General features: G+C 36.0%; 1 long non-coding RNA gene across 2 annotated transcripts in view; it reads left to right on the top strand.

Annotated features, from left to right (window-relative positions):
- Positions 1-207: 207 nt before the first annotated feature.
- The window catches only part of LOC121032652 (uncharacterized), a 47,312-nt gene continuing 38,622 nt past the window's right edge, over positions 208-8,897 (top strand). The window contains exon 1 of one of the 2 annotated variants that reach the window (XR_005791414.1): positions 208-244. This is a non-coding gene — a long non-coding RNA (uncharacterized LOC121032652). The remainder of the gene's footprint in view (positions 245-8,897) is intronic. The other variant, XR_005791415.1, reaches the window with a different exon arrangement.

Genomic DNA, 8,897 nt, shown 5'->3' with positions numbered 1-8,897 from the left:
TCGCGATTTGTATACCACCCACAAACAGCACTGAGCATTATTAATAAATACAATTCTGTTTCCTTCTCTTTTTATTAACAAAGCAATGATGATATTTATTGGGGTCAAGATAAATGTACAAAGAATTTATACTAACTTTAGTTTCCATGTATGAGATCATTTAATACTTTTAAATTAATTAATAATTTATTTTCAACATTTTTTCCTTAGATCCTTATTTGAAGAATCCAGAATACTTTGAAATGTAAGTAAAAATGCACCCAGATTCAGAAAGGATGCATTTTTTTCTAACCTGAATTATGTTGAAAGTCTGTTCTCTTTCCAGTAAAAGGCTCAATATCAGAATGTTATATGTGTAATGCCATGCAGATTGACTGTAAAAAAAGGAAGTTAATGTGATTCTTTTGGGGCATTATATATGGGGACATCATTGAGGGGTAATAAAACTTTATTTCCTTGTGTTTTTAAAATAGACCAAAGCATATTTTTTATTCATTTAAATGTAATGATACAATCTTGCAAAATGAAAATGTTATAAACACAAACTAGTTCAATTATTTTTATTGATGTCCAGTGCCATAACTTTAAAAATGTTAAACACATAATTTTCACACATATACAGAGTGAAAACAAATAAAAAACTTTACCTTTTTTTTGTTAATTTTTTTTTCAACATTTATTTATTTTTGCGACAGAGAGAGACAGAGCATGAACGGGGGAGGGGCAGAGAGAGAGGGAGACACAGAATCGGAAACAGGCTCCAGGCTCTGAGCCATCAGCCCAGAGCCTGACGCGGGGCTCGAACTCCCGGACCGCGAGATCGTGACCTGGCTGAAGTCGGACGCTTAACCGACTGCGCCACCCAGGCGCCCCAAAAACTTTAACTGATTAATAAGAGAATAGGAAGATGAAGTAGCTGATCAAAAAGAGTATAAAAACTCTTCTGATTTAGATATAGATATGGCTAAAGATATAGATATATATGGATCCTGCAATGAAATTGCCCAGTTAAATCTAAAACAGAGTAATGTACTATAGGATAATAAGACATAAACTTTGGGGTTATTTTGTCTAATACTAGTGAAAAAATTCTTTTGGGTCTTTTTAATTTGCATAATGCAACATCTAACTTTATAAAGGCTAAAGGGTAGTAAATTCTATGTAGGTACATTTTTCTGAATGGATAATTCTGATATGGCTTTATTAGGAAATGTTCTAGTATGACATTGTAGGGTTATTTATTTATTTATTGCCTTACTTACAGATTGTACATACTTTTTCTTAAAACTAATTATTGATTATTTAATAAAGATTAATGTATTAATTTGTTAATAAGTAGCTACTTCTATTGATCAGTCTATTAAACACAGATAATAGTTTTACTTTTGGTGGACATAGTTAAACAGATCTAAATCCTAGTATTAACATAACTTTTAACTCAGTATTACAGTGATCATTAATAAAACAAAACTCTTAATCTTAAAGACTTCAAATTCCTCTGCAGAGATTAATTTCTACCTAGGATATATTTTCATGTCCTATGAAACATGGCCTCCATCATTTGAGCCATAAATTTATTAAATCACATTTAGTGAGTGATAATATATAGGCATGTATTAAATATACAGGGTTTTAAATAACACAGACAGGTATTAAAGTGAAATAAGTTTGTTTAATAAATGATCCATATACCAAATGCTTAAAATCTACAAGAAAAATTTTAAGGATATAAATAATCAAAATTAAAAGTAATATATCAGACTGCTGATAAAAATAAAACTAGGATCATGTGTTTAAGGAATAAAATATTTCTTGCTGGGTTGATAGGAAAAGTCCTTAGCAAAAGTTAGGAGATAAACAGAGGCTTGAGAAAATAGTAGGCTATTGATGCTGTAGAAAAGAATAATTTCATTGTGCTTCTGGTTACCAACATTGAATATTGATGGTTTTCAGTTCTGTTATTAGTTAACTAATGTTCAGAGATCAGAAAAGAGCAACAGGGAAAAACAAAATGACAATAAAACACTACATCATTAGTTGACACCAGAATAAATTGAGATAAAATTCAAGAAATTGATGATTCTTTATACTGATGCCCAACTCATATTAAACACTCAAGAATTTAGTTATCACTTGGGAAGGAAACAAAAAGGAGAAGAAAATTCTTTAATTGAATTATTTTTTCCTTAAAAACAACACTAAGAAAAAGGGCTGGGATGAGTAAGTTGACCATTAATTGGCAAAATTCAATTTTAGAACCATTAGTAGAAATGTGGGTTTAACAGCTAAGTGAAATTATTAGGAGATAAATATTGAGATATAATTAAAGATAGCAAGAAATCAAGTATTTTTACTCTCTTGAGTTTATGTCTGTAAAAGTACCTCTCAATCCGATCCCCAGCCTAAATTTCTTATGGCTTTAAAGACAGTTTCCTAATTCTGCATTTTTTTCCTTTTCTTCCTTCCTTCCATCCTTCCTTCCTTCCTTCCTTCCTTCCTTCCTTCCTTCCTTCTTTCTTTTCTTTCTTTCTTTCTTTCTTTCTTTCTTTCTTTCTTTCTTTCTTTTTCTTTCTTTCTTTCTTTCTCTTCTTTCTTCCTTTCACACCCACATAAAACTGTGTTAAACTCTTTAATTGAAAAATACAGCAACAAAATGAATAGTGGTATTTTCTTATTCTGCTTTTTTAAAATATTTAGGCTTACCCTCATTCATGAAATGTTCAGTGTGTATTCTCATGTGAGATTCATGGATGTGTAAGGAAACAGGACAGTCTGTTATGCGTATTTTAAGCAACAGAGTGCAGGTAAATATACTCGTCAAAATAATGAACTGTACAAGCAAATTCACCTAAAAGGCCCAAGGACTTTTTAGGAGGAGAAAAGTACTAGGAAGTTCTGAATAAGCTGAGGCAGGTTTTCTCTGCCCTGCTCTCACCACTGTATCCATTATCCTACATTTCAGCAGAAGTGAATTTTTTCTTTCTTTTTATTTTCTTTATTTCTTTTTATTTTATTGGCAAGTTAACTCATGTACAGTGTATACAGTGTGCTCTTGGCTTCAGGAGTAGATTCCATGCTTCATCACTTACATACAACACCCAGTGCTCATCCTGACAAGGGCCCTCCTCAATGCCCATCACTCATTTTCCCTGCCCCCCGCCCCCCTCCTGTCAACCTCTGTTTGTTCTCTGTATTTAAGAGTGTCTTATAGTTTGCCTCTATCTCTTTTTGTAACTTTTTTTTTCTTTCCCTCTCCCACGGTCTTCTGATAAGTTTCTCAGGATCCACATATGAGTGAAAAAATATGGTATCTGTCTTTCTCTGCCTGGCATTTCACTTAGCATAATACTCTCCAGTTCCATCCACATAGCTACAAATGGCCAGATTTCATTCACTCTCATTGCCAAGTAGTATTCCATGGTGAATATGTATATATACATACACACACACACACACACACACACACACACACACACACACCACATCTTCTTTACCCATTCATCAATTGATGGACATTTGGGCTCTTTCCATAATTTGGCTGATAGCATAATTTGTTGATAGTGTTGCTATGAACATTGGGATACGTGTGTGCCTAAAATCAGCACTCCTGTAAGAAGTGATGATTTTCAGGGTGCCTAAGTCAGTTAAGTGTCCAAACTTCAGCTCAGGTCATGATCTTGCATTTTGTGGGTTCAAGCCCTGCATTGGACTTTGTGCTGACAGCTCAGAGCCTGGAGCCAGCTTAAGATCCTGTGTCTCCCTCTCAATCTGCCCCTTCCTGACTCATGCTCTATATCTTTATCTGCCTCTTAAAAATGAATAACCATTAAATATTTTTAAGAAGTGATAGTTTTCAATACCTACTACCCTGTGGTTAAAAACTGATACATTTGGAAAAAAATGTTTATGTTTATTTATTTTTGAGAGAGAGACAGAGTGTGCACCAGAGAGGGGCAGAGAGAGGGAGACACAGAATCTGAATGAGGCTCCAGGTTCTGAGCTGTCAGCACAAAGCCCCACGCGGGGCTGGAACTCAAGGACCACAAGATCATGACCTGAGCTGAAGTCAGACGCCTCAACCAACTGAGCCAACCAGGCGCCCCAAAACTGATACATTTGAAATAGAGTCAAATTTAGTTTTGTTTTTTTTTAAGGTTTATTTAGTTTTGAGAGAGAGAGAGAGGCAGAGACAGAGTGTGAGCCAGGGAGGGGCAGAGAGAGAGGGAGACACAGACTCTGAACCAGGCTCCAAGCAGGTTCCAGGCTCTGAGCTGTCAGCACAGAGCCCAATGTGGAGGTCAAATGCACAAACTGTGAGATCATGACATGAGCCAAAGTCGGACACTCAACAGACTGAACCACCCAGGTGCCCCATACATTTATTTTATTTTTTTATTTTTTATTTACTTATTTCTGAGAGAACCGGAGAGAGGGTATGAGCTGGAGGGAGGGGCAGAGGGAGGGAGAGGGAGGGAGGGAGAGAGAGAGAGAGAGAGAGAGAGAGAGATTCTTAAGCAAGCCCCATGCTCAACACGGAGCCCAATCTCATGACTGAGATCATGACCTGAGCCAAAATCAAGAGTTGGACGCTTAACTGACTAAGTCACACAGATGCCCCTATTTTATGTTTTTAAAGTAAACTTAATATTAACTTTTTAAGAGCTCTATACCTTTGAATCCCTTTCTTTCTCTCTCTCTCTGCCTCCATCTGTGTCTCTCTTATCTTCCTTCCTTCCCTCCTTTCCTTCTTTACCCTACCATCTCTTCCTTCCATTAAGGATTTCCTTTGAATATTAAAGGTGAAGGCCCTTGAACTATATATACCTTAAACCATACACTGAACAAAATGTGTACTGACACTTCTCATTAAAAAGGATGGTTGGAAAAGGAGAAACAAAGGACCATGAGTAGGAAGCATCTGAGAAACACCTCTTGCTCTAGTCCCAGGTATCAGGGAAAGAAACACCAAGTGGAGTGAACCAGATCTGAAAAAACCTTTGCTTTCTTTTCTTGTTTAAGCCAGGGAAAACAACTATTTTTGTGAAGATAAGCCATTATTAATGACATTGAAATTTAAAAAAATCAGTAACTCTATAGGAGACATTGTACCAATTCATATTTATAAAGAGTTATCGAGGGGCGCCTGGGTGGCGCAGTCGGTTAAGCGTCCGACTTCAGCCAGGTCACGATCTCGCGGTCCGTGAGTTCGAGCTCCGCATCAGGCTCTGGGCGGATGGCTCAGAGCCTGGAGCCTGTTTCCGATTCTGTGTCTCCCTCTCTCTCTGCCCCTCCCCCGTTCATGCTCTGTCTCTCTCTGTCCCAAAAATAAACGTTGAAAAAAAATTTATAAAAAAAATAAAAAGAGTTATTGAGTTATCCCTCCTTTGAATTTTCTATACACAAAAGTTTCTCACACTGCCCGTAAGGAGCAAAGAAGAAGAAATAGTGGACATATGGGATTGGTGAGGCTTCTAGGTCAAATTAAGAAGTTGGCAGCTATATCTCTTTGAGGATCATGATCCCCAGAACAGAAGGATCAAAGCACCTTCAGCAAGAATGAAATCAAGAAAACGACCAAGGAACAAACAACAAAGGAAAATAATCAGTGAATCTCATTAGTAGCAAATTTGACATGGGAACAATAACATCTGAGAAGAAACAGAAGTCCTCCTTATATACATGAGGTATGATAATTTTCAATAGTCAGGGAAGCCAACACTGAGATATACTTAGGAGCACAAATATTTATTGGGGGATAACACTAGTAAAAGAGAAAGAGATGAAACAAGATTGAGAAGGGCAGCCTTTAATGGAGATGATTTAACAAACTTTCCATCAATCCAACAGGGATCTTCAGAGCAAATATAGACAATTAGATCAATGTTGGATAGAAATGACTAGATCTTTGGATGGCCACCTAGCTGTTATTGGCTTTTTATTATTGGATATTATATCCCTAGATACCACTGTCTTTCTTACTAGGGTCCACCGTGTAAACAGTGTGACTTTGGCTCAAAATCTGAGCTAAAGATGAGGCTCTTGGTAACTACCTTCTCTGCAGGTAGGCAGTAAGTCCTTTCCTGGGGAGGGATCTGAGTGTTGCATTTTCATGTCTGTCATAACAACATAGCTTTTTTCAAGACCCTCTGACTTTCATGTCTCCCCATCAGTTACTAAGGGTAAGTCTTATTTAGAGGGAAAAGGGTGATGATCTTGAACTCCTTATGCCAAGAAAAACTAAGAAAAAATTGGGATTACTGATTTCACTTGGAATTGTCAAGATTGGTTTTCCTTTTTAATAAAAATGAGATTCAAGACCTAGGTAGTATGTAATTATAAAGAAATAAGCAGTTAATCTTTGTACACCAATTTTTTCCTATTACAGTAATACCCACTCTATGTATTTTTAAATATACAGAACACATATATCCAAGAATATTGTGTCATAGATGTTTTAGTTCTTGATTTCTAGATGGATTTAAGTATAGAACTCTTAGATTATTTGCTTCAAAGGTGCATGAGCCAACCACTACATGACTTCAGCATTTATTTTTCAGAGAATTATAAAGCTATATTCTAGAATAAATTGAAATAAACAGTAATGAATTATTCTTTCAGTGAATCCTACTAAGTGAGCTGAAAAAAAATTAGTGACAACTTCTAAACGTGAATAGAATATATCCACTTATAAGTCCCTGATGAAACCAAATAGCCATACCATGAAAAAATATATAATGCAATTAACACTTTATAGGAAAAAAATTTTCAGATAAAAATGCAGGTAAGTCAAACCAGATGAAATAGATTTAATAAAGAAAAACAAAATCAAGTGTAATAGGATTTTCATCATCATTCACTTTCTCAAAGTTTCTCCAGAAACTCCAGATCTAAGAGAGATACAATAGGTAAATACCCCCATATCATAAGTAAATGCTAGGCTACCTATACAGATGTTCTACGAGACTGTCCAAGAAGTTGTATGACATTATTGGAGTCCTACCTCCTGGTTTTAAGGAACAAGGAAGAATCAAGCAAAAAGATTCTTTTGCAAGGATTTGTCAGTACATTGTGTCTGTTCCCCTTATCTCCCTGGAAGAGGCAGGAGAAGACTGTTTCCTCTAACCATAAGCCAGGGATAGATCCTTCAAGGGGGTCAAGTACTCAGAGAGTTTTACTTTAGGGGTCATAAAGATGCCATGAGAGGCTACAGCTAAAATGGACTAAGATGCAAAGGAGAGAATGAGGAGAGGTAATGCATTAGGAAAACATTAGGGACAAAGGTATTAAAGGGGTGACATCATCTGGAGCCATCTTGAGAGGGAATATTTCCAAGAGAACCATCTGAGAATTTAAAAAATGGGAAAAATCACTGATTTCCAAGGAATAGTAGATTCTCAGGGAATAACAGAGCCACCTGGAGAAGACATATTTTGATCTGGGGAATTGTATGTATATGGAAGATACTAACAAGAATATTTACAGGAAAAAATCAAAGGTCCCTAAGAGAGAATTAGCTTTATATATTAACACCAGATCATAAACATCACTAGCAAAAAGACTGTTCCATTTTTGTTTTCTTTAATGTTACCTCCCCCATAAGTATGACAGTGAAGAGGTCAGAACAGGAGCTAGGTAATGGGCTAGGAGTTAAGTAAGGGAAATGGAAGAAGTCATTCCCATCCTTCACTGCAGCTTCTAAGTCTTGAAGATACCCAACCTGGAGAACGGATCTATCTTTTAGTAAAGTGAAGTATGGAGTCCTGATGGTTATACTGGACACAAATTTAAGGCAAAAAAATATATAATAGAACATATGTTAAGTGTATAAGAGTTATAGAGAAAGTTATGGATCCTGCTCCAGCTTTGCCAAAGAAAGTTAAACCAGTAGCTCACAAAATACATTAGAGGATCTATGGAAAAAAGATCAATATTGATTTATGGTTTTGACTTATTGAATTCAAATCATGTAATAATCTAGATAAAAAAGTTTTTATCAATTAAGAAGCAGAAGCAGTTTAAATCAAAGCAGCAAGCATCAATGTTGCAGTAGTTATACTACAGTTGGTTGTGATGAAATTCATACAAATTTCATGGAAACAAGTTTTGCAAAATCTTTTAAGTACTCAATGAAGACAAAAGAGTTTTGTTTGTGGAAACATAACCTGAGGAGCAATCTAATATCTAAATAATTTTTTTAAATATGCACATCTCCAAAGGTAAGGGAAACAAAAGCACAAATGAACTACTGGTACCTCATCAAGATAAAAAGTGAAGGAAACGATCAGCAAAACTAAATATCAACAGACGGAATGGGAGAAGATATTTGCAAATGACATATAGGATAAAGGGCTAGTATCCAAAATCTATTAAGAATTTACCAAACTCAACACCCGAAAAACAAATAATCCAGTGAAGAAATGGGCAGAAGACATGAATAGACACTTTTCCAAAGAAGACATCAGATGGCTAACAGACACATGAAAAGATACCCAGCATCGCTCATCATCAGGGAAATACAAATCAAAACCACACTGAGATATAACCTCACATCTGTCAGAGTGGCTAAAATTAACAACTCAGGAAACAACAGATGTTGGTGAGGATGTGGAGAAAGGGGAACCCTCTTGCACTGTTGGTGGGAATGCAAACTGGTGCAGCCACTCTGGAAGACAGTGTAGAGATTCCTCAAAAAATTAAAGGTAGAATTACCATACAACCCAGCAACAGCACTACTATGAATTTATCCAAAGGATATAGGAGTGGTAATTCATAGGGGCACATGTACCCCAATGTTTATAGCAGTGTTATCAACAATAGCCAAGTTATGGAAAGAGTCCAAATGTCCATCAACTGATGAATGGATAAAGACGATGTGGTTATATATATATATATATATA

Source organism: Herpailurus yagouaroundi, unplaced genomic scaffold (assembly GCF_014898765.1).
Source record: "Herpailurus yagouaroundi ecotype Mexico unplaced genomic scaffold, PumYag 142, whole genome shotgun sequence".
Taxonomy (NCBI): domain Eukaryota; kingdom Metazoa; phylum Chordata; class Mammalia; order Carnivora; family Felidae; genus Herpailurus; species Herpailurus yagouaroundi.
Note: the sequence above shows the minus strand (reverse complement) of the source record. Positions and strands in the feature narration are given on the sequence as shown.